Consider the following 17,524-nt stretch of genomic DNA (forward strand, 5'->3'; position numbering starts at 1 on the left):
AAATTACTTTCTTGGATAGTTTTGTTCCTTTTGGCGATCTCTTCTGCCAGAAGAGTCTCTGAATTATCTGCTCTTTCTTGTGAGTCTCCTTTTCTGATTTTTCATCAGGATAAGGCGGTGTTGCGAACTTCTTTTGAATTTTTACCTAAAGTTGTGAATTCCAACAACATTAGTAGAGAAATTGTGGTTCCTTCATTATGTCCTAATCCTAAGAATTCTAAGGAGAAATCGTTGCATTCTTTGGATGTTGTTAGAGCTTTGAAATATTATGTTGAAGCTACTAAGAATTTCCGAAAGACTTCTAGTCTATTTGTTATCTTTTCCGGTTCTAGAAAAGGCCAGAAAGCTTCTGCCATTTCTTTGGCATCTTGGTTGAAATCTTTAATTCATCATGCCTATGTCGAGTCGGGTAAAACTCTGCCTCAAAGGATTACAGCTCATTCTACTAGGTCAGTTTCTACTTCCTGGGCGTTTAGGAATGAAGCTTCGGTTGATCAGATTTGCAAAGCAGCAACTTGGTCTTCTTTGCATACTTTTACTAAATTCTACCATTTTGATTGTGTTTTCTTCTTCTGAAGCAGTTTTTGGTAGAAAAGTACTTCAGGCAGCGGTTTCAGTTTGAATCTTCTGTTTATGTTTTCCATTAAACTTTATTTTGGGTGTGGATTATTTTCAGCAGGAATTGGCTGTCTTTATTTTATCCCTCCCTCTCTAGTGACTCTTGCGTGGAAAGATCCACATCTTGGGTAATCATTATCCCATACTAGCTCATGGACTCTTGCTAATTACATGAAAGAAAACATAATTTATGTAAGTACCTGATAAATTCATTTCTTTCATATTAGCAAGAGTCCATGAGGCCCGCCCTTTTTTGTGGTGGTTATGATTTTTTTGTATAAAGCACAATTATTCCAATTCCTTATTTTATATGCTTTCGCACTTTTTTCTTATCACCCTACTTCTTGGCTATTCGTTAAACTGAATTGTGGGTGTGGTGAGGGGTGTATTTATAGGCATTTTGAGGTTTGGGAAACTTTGCCCCTCCTGGTAGGAATGTATATCCCATACGTCACTAGCTCATGGACTCTTGCTAATATGAAAGAAATGAATTTATCAGGTAAGTTCTTACATAAATTATGTTTCCTACGGCGGATAGTACTTCCTTTAAGGATCCTTTAGATAGGAAGCTTGAATCCTTTCTAAGGATAGCTTATTTATGTTCAGGTAATCTTTTTAGACCTGCTATTTCTTTGGCTGATGTTGCTGCAGTTTCCACTTTCTGGTTGGAGGCTTTAGCGCAACAAGTGTCAGACCATAATGCTTATAGCATTGTTAAACTTCTTCAACATGCTAATAACGTTATTTGTGATGCCATTTTTGATATCATTAGAATTGATGTCAGGTATATGTCTTTAGCTATTTTAGCTAGAAGAGCTTTATGGCTTAAATCTTGGAATGCAGATATGACTTCTAAGTCAACTTTGCTTTCTCTTTCTTTCCAAGGTAATAAATTATTTGGTTCACAGTTGGATTCTATAATTTCAGCTGTTACTGGGGGAAAGGAACCTTTTTGCCTCAGGACAAAAAATCTAAAGGTAAATATAGGGCTGCTAATCGTTTTCGTTCCTTTCGTCAGACTAAGGAGCAGAAGCCTGACCCTTCCCCTAAAGGAATGGTTTCCGTTTGGAAACCTCCAGTCTGGAATAAATCCAAGCCTTTTAGAAAGTCAAAACCAGCTCCCAAATCCGCATGAAGGTGCGGCCCTCATTCCAGTACAGCTGGTAGGGGGCAGGTTACGATTTTTCAAAGATATTTGGATCAATTCGATTCACAGTCTTTGGATTCAGAACATTGTTTCACAAGGGTACAGAATAGGTTTCAAGGTAAGGCCGCCTGTGAGAAGATTTTTCTCTCTCACGCATTCCAGTAAACCCAGTGATGGCTCAGGCATTTCTGAAATGTGTTTCAGACCTAGAGTTGGCTGGAGTAATTGTGCCAGTTCCAGTTCTGGAACGGGGTCTGGGGTTTTACTCAAATCTATTCATTGTACCAAAGAAGGAGAATTCCTTCAGACCAGTTCTGGATCTAAAAATATTGAATTGTTATGTAAGGATACGAACATTCAAAATGGTGACTATAAGGACTATTCTGCCTTTTGTTCAGCAAGGGCATTATATGTCTACAATAGACTTACAGGATTTATATCTTCATATTCCAATTCATCCAGATCACTATCAGTTCCTGAGATTCTCTTTTCTAGACAAGCATTACCAGTTTGTTGCCCTTCTGTTTGGCCTAGCAACAGCTCCAAGGATCTTTTCAAAGGTTCTCGGTGCCCTTCTCTCTAATCAGAGAACAGGGTATTGTGGTATTTCCTTATTTGGACGATATCTTGGTACTTGATCAGTCTTTAGTCTTGCTCAGTCTTTACATTCCGCAGAATCTCATACGAATCAACTTGTGTTGTTTCTTCAAAGACATGGTTGGAGGATCAATTTACCAAAGAGTTCCTTGATTCCTCAGACAAAGGTAACCTTTTTGGGTTTTCAAATAGATTCAGTGTCCATGACTTTGTCTCTAACAGAAAAGAGACATCTGATGTTGGTTTCAGCTTGTCAAAACCTTCAGTCTCAATCATTCCCTTCGGTAGCTTTGTGCATGGAAATTCTAGGTCTCATGACTGCTGCATCGGACGCAATCCTCTTTGCTCGCTTTCACATGAGACCTCTCCAGCTTTGTATGGTGAACCAGTGGTGCAGGGATTATACAAAGATATTACAATTAATATCCTTAAATCCCAATGTTAAATCTTCTCTGACTTGGTGGTTGAATCACAATCGTCTAATTCATGGGGCCTCTTTTGTTTGTCCAACCTGGACTGTGATCTCAACAGATGCGAGTCTTTCAGGTTGGGGAGCTGTATGGGGATCTCTGACAGTGCAGGGGGTTTGGGAATTTCAGGAGGCGAAATTACCAATCAACATTTTGGAACTCCGTGCGATTTTCAGAGCTCTTCAGTTCTGGCCTCTTCTGAAGAGAGAATCGTTTATTTGTTTTCAGACAGACAATGTCACAACCGCGGCGTATGTCAATCATCAAGGGGGGACTCACAGTCCTCAGGTTATGAAAGAAGTATCTCGGATACTTGTACGGGCGGAATCCAGCTCCTGTCTAATCTCTGCGGTTTACATCCCAGGTGTAGACTATTTGGATTATCTCAGTCGCCAGACGTTACATCCGGGCGAATGGTCTCTTCACCCAGAGGTATTTCTTCAGATTGTTTAAATCTGGGGACTTCCAGAAATAGATCTGATGGCCTCTCATCTAAACAAGAAACTTCCCAGGTATCTGTCCAGATCCAGGGATCCTCAGGCGGAAGCAGTGGACGCGTTGTCGCTTCCTTGGAATTATCAATCTGCTTATATCTTTCCGCCTCTAGTTCTTCTTCCAAAAGTGATTTCCAAAATTCTAATGGAACGTTCGTTTGTATTGCTGGTGGCTCCAGGATGGCCTCACAGGTTTTGGTATGCGGATCTTGTTCGGATGGAAAGTTGCCAACCTTGGACACTTCCGTTAAGGCCAGACCTTCTATCTCAAGGCCCATTTTTCCATCAGGATCTCAAATCATTAAATTTGAAGGTATGGAGATTGAACGCTTGATTCTTAGTCATAGAGGTTTCACTGACTCAGTGATTAATACTATGATACAGGCTCGTAAGTCTGTGAGTTCTCTAAAGGGACAGATTTCTGCTTTATCTGTCTTGTTACACAAACGACTGGCAGCTGTGCCAGATGTACAAGCTTTTGTTCAGGCTTTGGTCAGAATCAAGCCTGTTTACAGACCCATGACTCCTCCTTGGAGTCTAAATTTAGTTCTTTCAGTTCTTCAAGGGGTTCCGTTTGAACCTTTACATTCCATAGATATTAAGTTACTATCTTGGAAAGTTCTGTTTTTGGTTGCTATTTCTTCTGCTAGAAGAGTTTCTGAATTATCTGCTTTGCAGTGTAATCCATCCTATCTGGTTTTCCATTCAGATAAGGTTGTTTTGCGTACTAAGCCTGGTTTTCTTCCAAAAGTTGTTTCCAACAAGAATATTAACCAGGAAATAGTTGTTCCTTCTCTGTGTCCGAATCCAGTTTCAAAGAAGGAACGTTTATTACACAATTTAGATGTTGTTCGTGCTTTAAAGTTCTATTTAGAAGCAACAAAAGATTTTAGACAAACCTCATCTTTGTTTGTCGTTTACTCTGGTAAGAGGAGAGGTCAAAAAGCTACTGCTACCTCTCTTTCTTTCTGGCTGAAAAGCATTATCCGATTGGCTTATGAGACTGCCGGACGGCAGCCTCCTGAACGAATCACAGCTCACTCTACTTGGGCTGTGGCTTCCACATGGGCCTTCAAGAACGAGGCTTCTGTTGATCAGATATGTAAGGCAGCGACTTGGTCTTCTCTGCACACTTTTGCCAAATTCTACAAATTTGATACTTATGCTTCTTCGGAGGCTATTTTTGGGAGAAAGGTTTTGCAAGCCGTGGTGCCTTCCATTTAGGTAACCTGATTTGCTCCCTCCCTTCATCCGTGTCCTAAAGCTTTGGTATTGGTTCCCACAAGTAATGGATGACGCCGTGGACCAGACACACCAATGTTGGAGAAAACAGAATTTATGCTTACCTGATAAATTACTTTCTCCAACGGTGTGTCCGGTCCACGGCCCTCCCTGGTTTTCCTAATCAGGTTGAATTTTTTTTTCTTTATACACTACAGTCACCACCGCACCCTATAGTTCCTCCTTTTTCTCCTAACCGTCGGTCGAATGACTGGGGGGCGGAGCCAGAGGGGGAGCTATATGGACAGCTCTTGCTGTGTGCTCTCCTTGCCTTTCCCTGTGGGGGGAGAATATTTCCCACAAGTAATGGATGACGCCATGGACCGGACACACCGTTGGAGAAAGTAATTTATCAGGTAAGCATAAATTCTGTTTTTCTGACGGAGGTCAGAAAGTCAAAGATCCTAACTACTTGCCGAGCACTTCATTCCATTCCTTGGCTATCAGTGGCGCAGTGTATGGAGGTCATTGGGTTAATGGTAGCGGCAATGGACATCGTTCCATTTGCTCGCTTACATCTCAGACCACTGCAGCTGTGCATGCTCAGACAGTGGAATGGGGATTATGCAGATTTATCTCCTCGGATAAATCTGGATCTAGAGACCAGAGACTCTCTTCTTTGGTGGTTGTCACAGGATCATCTGTCCCAGGGAATGTGCTTCCGCATGCCAGCAGGGGTCATAGTGATGACGGCCGCCAGCCGCTTGGGCTGGGGTGCAGTCTGGAATTCCCTGAAGGCTCAGGGTGTTTGGACTCAGGAGGAGTCCCTACTACCAATAAATATTCTGGAACTGAGAGCAATATTCAACGCGCTTCAAGCGTGGCCTCAGTTGGCTTTCGCCAAATTCATAAGATTCCAGTCGGACAATATCACGACTGTAGCATATATCAATCATCAAGGAGGAACAAAGAGTTCTCTAGCGATGACAGAAGTTTCCAAGATAATTCGATGGGCAGAGACTCACTCTTGCCATCTATCAGCAATTTATATCCCAGGAGTAGAGAACTGGGAAGCGGATTTTCTGAGTCGTCGGACTTTTCACCCGAGGAAGTGGGAGCTCCATCCGGAGGTGTTTGCGGCATTGATCCGTCAATAGGGCACACCGGAATTGGATCTGATGGCATCTCGTCAGAATGTCAAACTTCCTTCTTACAGGTCCAGATCAAGGGATCCCCAAGCAGTACTGATAGATGCTCTAGCAGTACCTTGGTCGTTCAACCTGGTTTATGTGTTTCCTCCTTTTCCTCTCCTACCTCGTCTGATTGCCAGAATCAAACAGGAGAGGCCTTCGGTAATCCTGATCGCGCCTGCGTGGCCACGCAGGACTTGGTATGCAGATCTAGTTGAAATTTCATCTCTGCCACTGTTGAAACTGCCACTGAGACAGGACCTTCTAATCCAAGGTCCGTTCCAACATCCAAATCTAAATTCTCTGCAGCTGACTGCCTGGAGATTGAACGCTTGATTTTATCTAAGCGTGGATTCTCGGAGCCGGTCATTAATACCTTGATTCAGGCTCGCAAGCCTGTCACTAGGAAAATTTACCATAAGATATGGCGTAAATATTGGTGCGAATCCAAGGGCTACTCATGTAGTAGGGTTAGGATTCCTAGGACTTTGTCCTTCCTCCAAGAAGTATTGGAGAAAGGATTATTAGCTAGTTCCTTAAAGGGACAAATTTCTGCTTTGTCAATTTTACTACACAGACGTCTGGCGGATGTCCCAGACCTTCAGTCTTTTTGTCAGGCTTTAGTCGGAATCAAGCCTGTTTAAACCTGTTGCTCCGCCATGGAGTTTGAATTTAGTTCTCAATGTTCTTCAAGGGGTTCCGTTTGAACCCATGCATTCCATAGATATTAAGCTTCTATCTTGGAAAGTTTTGTTTTTAGTTGCTATCTCTTCTGCTCGAAGAGTTTCTGAGCTTTCTGCGTTACAATGTGACTCGCCTTATCTTCTATTCCATTCTGATAAGGTGGTTTTGCGTAATAAACCTGGATTCCTTCCTAAGGTTGTTTCAAATAAGAATATTAATCAGGAAATTGTTGTTCCTTCTTTGTGTCCTAATCCTCCTTCTAAGAAGGAGCATCTGTTACATAACTTGGACGTGGTTCGTGCCTTGAAGTTTTACTTACAAACGACCAAGGATTTCCGTCAAACATCTTCTCTATTTGTTGTCTATTCTGGAAAGCCTAGGGGTCAAAAAGCTACGGCTACCTTATTTCTTTTTGGCTGAAAAGCATCATCTGTTTGGCATACGAGACTGCTGGACAGCAGCCTCCTGAAAAAATTACAGCTCATTCTACTACAGCGGTGGCTTCCACATTTAATTTGTAAGGCTGCGACTTGGTCCTCCCTTCATACCTTTTCCAAATTTTCCAAATTTGATACTTTTGCTTCTTCTGAGGCTATTTTTGGGAGAAAAATTCTTCAAGCAGTGGTGCCTTCCATTTAGGTATCTGTCTTGTCCCTCCCGTTCATCCGTGTCCTGTTGCTTTGGTATTGTATCCCACAAGTAAGGATGAATCCGTGGACTTGTCGTATCTAGTAGAAGAAAAGGAAATTTATGCTTACCTGATAAATTGATTTCTTCTGCGATACGACAAGTCCACGGCCCTCCCTGTCATTTTTAGACAGATTATATTTTTGTTTTTCAAAACTTCAGTCACCTCTGCACCTTTTAGTTTTTCTTTTCTCTTCCTATACCTTCGGTCGAATGACTGGGGGTGGAGAGAAGGGAGGAGCTATATATACAGCTCTGCTGTGGTGCTCTTTGCCACTTCCTGTTAGCAGGAGGAAAATATCCCACAAGTAAGGATGAATCCGTGGACTCTTCGTATCGTAGAAGAAATCAATTTATCAAGTAAGCATAAATTTCCTTTTTGGGTTGTGGATTAATTTTTCAGCATAAGGCTGTTGTTTATTTTTATCCCTCCCTCTCTAGTGACTCTTGCGTGGAGTTCCACATCTTGGGTATTTGATATCCCATACGGCACTAGCTCATGGACTCTTGCCAATTACATGAAAGAAAACATAATTTATGTAAGATCTTACCTGATAAATTAATTTCTTTCATATTTGCAAGAGTCCATGAGGCCCACCCTTTTTTATGGTGGTTATTTCCAGATTCCTTTGTTGATGCTTTTTACTCCTTCTTTATCACCCCACTACTTGGCTATTCGTTAAACTTAATTGTTGGTGTGGTGAGAGGTGTATTTATAGGCATTTTGAGGTTTGGGAAACTTTGCCCCTCCTGGTAGGATTGTATATCCCATACGTCACTAGCTCATGGACTCTTGCCAATATGAAAGAAATTAATTTATCAGGTAAGTTCTTACATAAATTATGTTTTCATGATTCAAATAGAACTTTACCAAAATACTGGAGAATTTTTAGCATTTTTGCTATCATCCCATTTAAACTGAAATAGAGCTGCTAATTGCAGCTACGCACCACACTTCTGAAATTCCTAGCCATTAAGGGGTTAATCTTTTAGCTTGTAAGGTTAATATTTGCTCTAGTGTTGGGCTTCCCTCTCACCTGACACCTTCCACCCTCTGATCTCTCCCAAACAGCTGTATCCCCCCCACCAATGGTTACCTGCATAAGGCCCCATGCTATCCTCTCCCTTCTACATAATTTTTGGTAGTGTAAGGAACCCTGCCCCTCCCTCACCCCTCATCTGCTGGGCCGATCCACCTGCCTCCTTCCCACCAATCTCACACGGCACCAACGATGATTGTTATAGAAAGGGACATGGACAGCATAATGATCGTCGATCTGCCTTCATATAGTAAGGGAGCACCATAAGTTCTCCCTTAGCATATAAAGGCAGATGCCTTCTGGCCCCAACTGCAGTCTCCGCTGTCTACGCTAATAGCGGGGACTGCAGCATGCGCCTGTGTTGAACATAGTTACTATGTCAACATTGTACGCAGGGCAAAGTACTGTGTGCATGGGCGGAACGACCACGGGTGCAGAGGTCACGACTGCGTTCAGGTTCCTCAGGGGGCCCCAGCTTAATCACAAACTATTTTTTGTTTTTATTTATTTATTTTTTGTTTCCACCAAATATCTTGCTGGGAACGACCTTACACGTTAATGTATAGCTCATGTGACAAGTGAGTCAGAATCTGTGTCGTGACTCCAGTCTTAGTCACAAGTTTTTGGATGTGCACGTGTGAGGTGGTGTCAGCCAGCTGAAGTTCAGTGTTACTGTGGCGAATTAACAACTGACTCTTAGTCAGTATCTGTTGGGGGGTGTTTGTATTTTTTTACAGGTAAAAGAGCTGATATCTTGGGGGCAATGCCCCACAAAAGGCCCTTTTTGGTAGCTAGTGAGCTCATAAGTTATATTTTTATTGGCCAGTTTATTGCCTACAAGTATACAATGAAATATGTTGTAGAATTTATTAAAAACAAAGGGTTAATTCTGTTGTCCTGGTGACTGCTCAGTGCTAGTATGTTGGATTTTTAAAGTGAATTTTATCCCAAAAACATCCTCAGTAATCAAGGGGTTAAATCATGTTTAAACACTGATGAATACTTGCATTGCATTGGCAGTGTAAGGGTTAAGTCTATATATGTATTTACTCTATATTGGCTCCTATTAACATTATTAAATACATATGTTTTGTATCACTCCTATGTGCATCAGTGCTGGGCATTTACCACACAGGGTGATTACACTGTGCTATGTCTTGTGATATCATGCCACCAAAGTTCAATATTGTGATTGTTCAGTTGTACTGTATTTGTTTAAACTATAATTGTTTCTTTACACTACTCAATCAGCAGTGTTTTGATCACTACTGTATTAACAAATTTCATTACATGGCTGGACAGTGTGTGTATTTGCAATTGCAATAACACGACTGATTTTTCAGTGTGTCATTGTATAACTTATAGAGACACTGTTTCTAGTTAGACGTGGGTGTCACCTTGCAGTGCTGGATCTCATTTTTGGCAGTGGATATGTAGTAATAACTTGTGGTTAGGGACAGTAAAGTCAATTTCTTTCATGTAATTAGCAAGAGTCCATGAGCTAGTGACGTATGGGATATACATTCCTACCAGGAGGGGCAAAGTTTCCCAAACCTCAAAATGCCTATAAATACACCCCTCACCACACCCACAATTCAGTTTTACAAACTTTGCCTCCGATGGAGGCGGTGAAGTAAGTTTGTGCTAGATTCTACGTTGATATGCGCTCCGCAGCAAGTTGGAGCCCGGTTTTCCTCTCAGCGTGCAGTGAATGTCAGAGGGATGTGAGGAGAGTATTGCCTATTTGAATGCAGTGATCTCCTTCTACGGGGTCTATTTCATAGGTTCTCTGTTATCGGTCGTAGAGATTCATCTCTTACCTCCCTTTTCAGATCGACGATATACTCTTATATATACCATTACCTCTGCTGATTCTCGTTTCAGTACTGGTTTGGCTATCTGCTATATGTAGATGAGTGTCCTGGGGTAAGTAAGTCTTATTTTCTGTGACACTCCAAGCTATGGTTGGGCACTTTGTTTATAAAGTTCTAAATATATGTATTCAAACATTTATTTGCCTTGACTCAGAATGTTCAACTTTCCTTATTTTCAGACAGTCAGTTTCATATTTGGGATAATGCATTTTAATTCAACATTTTTCTTACCTTAAAATTTGACTTTTTCCCTGTGGGCTGTTAGGCTCGCGGGGGCTGAAAATGCTTCATTTTATTGCGTCATTCTTGGCGCGGACTTTTTTGGCGCAAAAATTCTATTTCCGTTTCCGGCGTCATACGTGTCGCCGGAAGTTGCGTCATTTTTTTGACGTTATTTTGCGCCAAAAATGTTGGCGTTCCGGATGTGGCGTCATTTTTGGCGCCAAAAAGCATTTAGGCGCCAAATAATGTGGGCGTCTTATTTGGCGCAAAAAAATATGGGCGTCGCTTTTGTCTCCACATTATTTAAGTCTCATTTTTTATTGCTTCTGGTTGCTAGAAGCTTGTTCTTTGGCATTTTTTCCCATTCCTGAAACTGTCATTTAAGGAATTTGATCAATTTTGCTTTATATATATGTTATATATATATGTTGTTTTGTCTCACGTTGCATCTGAGTCAGAAGATACTACAGGAAAATCGCTGTCAAGTGCTGAATCTACCAAAGCTAAGTGTATCTGCTGTAAACTTTTGGTAGCTATTCCTCCAGCTGTTGTTTGTATTGATTGTCATGACAAACTTGTTAAAGCAGATAATATTTCCTTTAGTAAAGTACCATTGCCTGTTGCAGTTCCTTCAACATCTAAGGTGCAGAATGTTCCTGATAATATAAGAGATTTTGTTTCTGAATCCATAAAGAAGGCTATGTCTGTTATTTCTCCTTCTAGTAAACGTAAAAAATCTTTTAAAACTTCTCTCCCTACAGATGAATTTTTAAATGAACATCATCATTCTGATTCTGATGATTCCTCTGGTTCAGAGGATTCTGTCTCAGAGGTTGATGCTGATAAATCTTCATATTTATTTAAAATGGAATTTATTCGTTCTTTACTTAAAGAAGTACTAATTGCTTTAGAAATTTTAGGATTCTGGTCCTCTTGATACTAATTCTAAACGTTTAGATAAGGTATTTAAAGCTCCTGTGGTTATTCCAGAAGTTTTTCCTGTTCCTAATGCTATTTCTGCAGTAATTTCCAAAGAATGGGATAATTTGGGTAATTCATTTACTCCTTCTAAACGTTTTAAGCAATTATATCCTGTGCCGTCTGACAGATTAGAATTTTGGGACAAGATCCCTAAAGTTGATGGGGCTATTTCTACCCTTGCTAAACGTACTACTATTCCTACGTCAGATGGTACTTCATTTAAGGATCCTCTAGATAGGAAAATTGAATCCTTTCTAAGAAAAGCTTATCTGTGTTCAGGTAATCTTCTTAGACCTGCTATATCTTTGGCTGATGTTGCTGCAGCTTCAACTTTTTGGTTGGAAACTTTAGCGCAACAAGTAACACATCGTGATTCTCATGATATTATTATTCTCCTTCAGCATGCTAATAATTTTATCTGTGATGCCATTTTTGATATTATCAGAGTTGATGTCAGGTTTATGTCTCTAGCTATTTTAGCTAGAAGAGCTTTATGGCTTAAAACTTGGAATGCTGATATGGCTTCTAAATCAACTTTACTTTCCATTTCTTTCCAGGGTAACAAATTATTTGGTTCTCAGTTGGATTCCATTATTTCAACTGTTACTGGTGGGAAAGGAACTTTTTTACCACAGGATAAAAAATCTAAAGGTAAAAACAGGGCTAATAATCGTTTTCGTTCCTTTCGTTTCAACAAAGGACAAAAGCCTGATCCTTCATCCTCAGGAGCAGTTTCAGTTTGGAGACCATCTCCAGTTTGGAATAAATCCAAGCCAGCTAGAAAGGCAAAGCCTGCTTCTAAGTCCACATGAAGGTGCGGCCCTCATTCCAGCTCAGCTGGTAGGGGGCAGGTTACGTTTTTTCAAGGAAATTTGGATCAATTCTGTTCACAATCTTTGGATTCAGAGCATTGTTTCAGAAGGGTACAGAATTGGTTTCAAGTTGAGACCTCCTGCAAAGAGATTTTTTCTTTCCCGTGTCCCAGTAAATCCAGTAAAAGCTCAAGCATTTCTGAAATGTGTTTGAGATCTAGAGTTGACTGGAGTAATTATGCCAGTTCCGGAACAGGGGATGGGGTTTTATTCAAATCTCTTCATTGTACCAAAGAAGGAGAATTCTTTCAGACCAGTTCTGGATCTAAAAATATTGAATCGTTATGTAAGGATACCAACGTTCAAGATGGTAACTGTAAGGACTATCTTACCTTTTGTTCAGCAAGGGAATTATATGTCCACAATAGATTTACAGGATGCATATCTGCATATTCCGATTCATCCAGATCATTATCAGTTCCTGAGATTCTCGTTTCTGGACAAGCATTACCAATTTGTGGCTCTGCCGTTTGGCCTAGCTACAGCTCCAAGAATTTTTACAAAGGTTCTCGATGCCCTGCTGTCTGTAATCAGAGAACAGGGTATTGTGGTATTTCCTTATTTGGACGATATCTTGGTACTTGCTCAGTCTTTACATTTAGCAGAATCTCATACGAATCGACTTGTGTTGTTTCTTCAAGATCATGGTTGGAGGATCAATTTACCAAAAAGTTCTTTGATTCCTCAGACAAGGGTAACTTTTCTGGGTTTCCAGATGGATTCAGTGTCCATGACTCTGTCTTTAACAGACAAGAGACGTCTAAAGTTGATTGCAGCTTGTCGAAACCTTCAGTCACAATCATTCCCTTCGGTAGCCTTATGCATGGAAATTCTAGGTCTTATGACTGCTGCATCGGACGCGATCCCCTTTGCTCGTTTTCACATGCGACCTCTTCAGCTCTGTATGCTGAAGCAATGGTGCAAGGATTACACGAAGATATCTCAATTAATATCTTTAAAACCGATTGTTCGACACTCTCTAACATGGTGGACAGATCACCATCGTTTAATTCAGGGGGCTTCTTTTGTGCTTCCGACCTGGACTGTAATTTCAACAGATGCAAGTCTCACAGGTTGGGGAGCTGTGTGGGGATCTCTGATGGCACAAGGAGTTTGGGAATCTCAGGAGGTGAGATTACCGATCAATATTTTGGAACTCCGTGCAATTTTCAGAGCTCTTCAGTCTTGGCCTCTTCTGAAGAGAGAATCGTTCATTTGTTTTCAGACAGACAATGTCACAACTGTGGCATACATCAATCATCAAGGAGGGACTCACAGTCCTCTGGCTATGAAAGAAGTATCTCGAATTTTGGTTTGGGCGGAATCCAGCTCCTGTCTAATCTCTGCGGTTCATATCCCAGGTGTAGACAATTGGGAAGCGGATTATCTCAGTCGCCAAACGTTGCATCCGGGCGAATGGTCTCTTCACCCAGAGGTATTTCTTCAGATTGTTCAAATGTGGGAGCTTCCAGAAATAGATCTGATGGCGTCCCATCTAAACAAGAAACTTCCCAGGTATCTGTCCAGATCCCGGGATCCTCAGGCGGAGGCAGTGGATGCATTATCACTTCCTTGGAAGTATCATCCTGCTTATATCTTTCCGCCTCTAGTTCTTCTTCCAAGAGTAATCTCCAAGATTCTGAAGGAATGCTCGTTTGTTCTGCTGGTAGCTCCGGCATGGCCTCACAGGTTTTGGTATGCGGATCTTGTCCGGATGGCCTCTTGCCAACCGTGGACTCTTCCGTTAAGACCAGACCTTCTGTCACAAGGTCCTTTTTTCCATCAGGATCTGAAATCCTTAAACTTAAAGGTATGGAGATTGAACGCTTGATTCTTGGTCAAAGAGGTTTCTCTGACTCTGTGATTAATACTATGTTACAGGCTCGTAAATCTGTATCGAGAGAGATATATTATAGAGTCTGGAAGACTTATATTTCTTGGTGTCTTTCTCATCATTTTTCCTGGCATTCTTTTAGAATACCGAGAATTTTACAGTTTCTTCAGGATGGTTTAGATAAGGGTTTGTCCGCAAGTTCTTTGAAAGGACAAATATCTGCTCTTTCTGTTCTTTTTCACAGAAAGATTGCTATTCTTCCTGATATTCATTGTTTTGTACAAGCTTTGGTTCGTATAAAACCTGTCATTAAGTCAATTTCTCCTCCTTGGAGTTTGAATTTGGTTCTGGGAGCTCTTCAAGCTCCTCCGTTTGAACCTATGCATTCATTGGACATTAAATTACTTTCTTGGAAAGTTTTGTTCCTTTTGGCCATCTCTTCTGCCAGAAGAGTTTCTGAATTATCTGCTCTTTCTTGTGAGTCTCCTTTTCTGATTTTTCATCAGGATAAGGCGGTGTTGCGAACTTCTTTTGAATTTTTACCTAAAGTTGTGAATTCCAACAACATTAGTAGAGAAATTGTGGTTCCTTCATTATGTCCTAATCCTAAGAATTCTAAGGAGAAATCGTTGCATTCTTTGGATGTTGTTAGAGCTTTGAAATATTATGTTGAAGCTACGAAATCTTTTCGTAAGACTTCTAGTCTATTTGTTATCTTTTCCGGTTCTAGAAAAGGCCAGAAAGCTTCTGCCATTTCTTTGGCATCTTGGTTGAAATCTTTAATTCATCTTGCCTATGTTGAGTCGGGTAAAACTCCGCCTCAGAGAATTACAGCTCATTCTACTAGGTCAGTTTCTACTTCCTGGGCGTTTAGGAATGAAGCTTCGGTTGACCAGATCTGCAAAGCAGCAACTTGGTCCTCTTTGCATACTTTTACTAAATTCTACCATTTTGATGTATTTTCTTCTTCTGAAGCAGTTTTTGGTAGAAAAGTACTTCAGGCAGCGGTTTCAGTTTGAATCTTCTGCTTATGTTTTTCGTTAAACTTTATTTTGGGTGTGGATTATTTTCGGCAGGAATTGGCTGTCTTTATTTTATCCCTCCCTCTCTAGTGACTCTTGTGTGGAAAGATCCACATCTTGGGTAGTCATTATCCCATACGTCACTAGCTCATGGACTCTTGCTAATTACATGAAAGAAAACATAATTTATGTAAGAACTTACCTGATAAATTCATTTCTTTCATATTAGCAAGAGTCCATGAGGCCCACCCTTTTTTTGTGGTGGTTATGATTTTTTTGTATAAAGCACAATTATTCCAATTCCTTATTTTATATGCTTTCGCACTTTTTTATCACCCCACTTCTTGGCTATTCGTTAAACTGAATTGTGGGTGTGGTGAGGGGTGTATTTATAGGCATTTTGAGGTTTGGGAAACTTTGCCCCTCCTGGTAGGAATGTATATCCCATACGTCACTAGCTCATGGACTCTTGCTAATATGAAAGAAATGAATTTATCAGGTAAGTTCTTACATAAATTATGTTTTTCTTTCTTGTAATTGGCAAGAGTCCATGAGCTAGTGACGTATGGGATATACAATCCTACCAGGAGGGGCAAAGTTTCCCAAACCTCAAAATGCCTATAAATACACCCCTCACCACACCCACAATTCAGTGGAGGTGGTGAAGTAAGTGTGCTAAGATTTCTACGTTGATATGCGCTTCTCAGCATTTTTAAGCCAGATTCCTCTCAGAGTACAGTGAATGTCAGAGGGATGTAAAGGGAGTATCACCTATTGAATGCAATGGTTTTCTTTATGGGAAATCTATTTCATGGGTTCTCTGTTATCGGTCATAGAGATTCATCTCCTACCTCCCTTTTCAGATCGACGATATTATCTAATATTTCATTACATCTACTGATAACCGTTTCAGTACTGGTTTGGCTATCTGCTATATGTGGATGGGTGTCTTTCGGTAAGTATGTTTTCATTACTTAAGACACTCTCAGCTATGGTTTGGCACTTAATGCATTAATATAAAGTTCTAAATATATGTATTGTACAGTACTTATATTATCAGGTTTATGTATTTTTCCTTTTGCAGATTGTCAGTTTCATATTTGGGGAAAAACATATTTAGGAAAATTTTTTCTTACCTGGGTTTTAGTCTTTTTTTCAAATCAACTGCTTTTTTCTTTTAATTTTGCGGAAAAACTTAGGTCCGCGAGGGCAGAAAATGGCAACGTTTATTGCGTCATTGTTGGCGCAAAATTTTTTTGGCGCGAAGGTACGTCCGATGACGCAAATTCATCATTTCCGGCGTCTTAGTTGACGCCGAGTTCCTTGCACAAGGTTGGGTCGTTAATGACGCTAATGTGTCATTTCCGGATGTTGTTAGATCCAAAAAATGTTCAGTTACGTTGTGCGTCATACTTAGTCTATTTGTTATCTTTTCTGGTCCTAGGAAAGGTCAGAAGGCTTCTGCCGTTTCCTTGGCATCGTGGTTAAAGCTTTTGATTCATCAAGCTTATTTGGAGTTGGGTCAAGCCCCGTCTCAGAGAATTACAGCTCATTCTACTAGATCAGTTTCTACTTTGTGGGCTTTTAGGAATGAAGCTTCAGTTGATCAGATTTGCAAAGCAGCAACTTGGTCCTCTTTGAATACATTTACTAAATTCTACCGTTTTGATGTATTTGCTTCTTCGGAAGCAGTTTTTGGTAGAAAAGTTCTTCAGGCAGCTGTTTTAGTTTGATTCTTCTGCTTATGTTTTAAGTTTTTTCCTTTCATTTATGAGAATAAACTTTTATTTTGGGTTGTGGATTAATTTTTTTTAAGCGGAAAATGGCTGTTTTTATTTTTATCCTTACCTCTCTAGTGACTCTTGCCTGGAGTTCCACATCTTGGGTATTGCTATCCCGTACGTCACTAGCTAATGGACTGTTGCCAATTACGTGAAAGAAAACGTATTTTATGTAAGAACTTACCTGATAAATTAATTTCTTTCATATTGGCAAGAGTCCATGAGGCCCACCCTTTTTATGGTAGTTATGATTTTTTTTGTATAAAGCACAATTATTTCCAAATTCCATTGTTGATGCTTTTTACTCCTTTCTTTATCACCCCACTACTTGGCTATTTGTTAAACTGAATTGTGGGTGTGGTGAGGGGTGTATTTATAGGCATTTTGAGGTTTGGGAAACTTTGCCCCTCCTGGTAGGATTGTATATCCCATATGTCACTAGCTCATGGACTCTTGCCAATATGAAAGCAATGAATTTATCAGGTAAGTTCTTACATAAATTATGTTTTTTTTTGGACGTGACTGTCCCTTTAAATAAAAAAAAAACAAGCCCCTCCCCCCCATTCCAAACCGAAGATGTCTGATGTTTGAACTTTTCTTATGCAGTCTCTCACTCAGTTAATTGATGTAGAAAAGGAAATAGCCATTCTAGTAAGTAAATTATACAGTTGTCAAACACCCTATTGTAGGAGCAATATGGACAACTATGGAAATATTAATTATATAGGGTGGACTAGACCCTCTCTTACCATGCAGAATAAGTAGGACATGAGATCCCTTTTTAAAGACA

The 17,524-nt window shown here is 40.4% G+C and overlaps 1 protein-coding gene across 1 annotated transcript in view; it reads left to right on the forward strand.

Annotated features, from left to right (window-relative positions):
* LOC128645912 (transmembrane 9 superfamily member 2) overlaps positions 1-17,524 on the forward strand; it is a 662,966-nt gene that overhangs the window by 252,978 nt on the left and 392,464 nt on the right. The gene's annotated exons all lie outside the window — the stretch shown is intronic.

The sequence above is a fragment of the Bombina bombina genome, chromosome 1, assembly GCF_027579735.1.
Source record: "Bombina bombina isolate aBomBom1 chromosome 1, aBomBom1.pri, whole genome shotgun sequence".
Classification (NCBI taxonomy): Eukaryota; Metazoa; Chordata; class Amphibia; order Anura; family Bombinatoridae; genus Bombina; species Bombina bombina.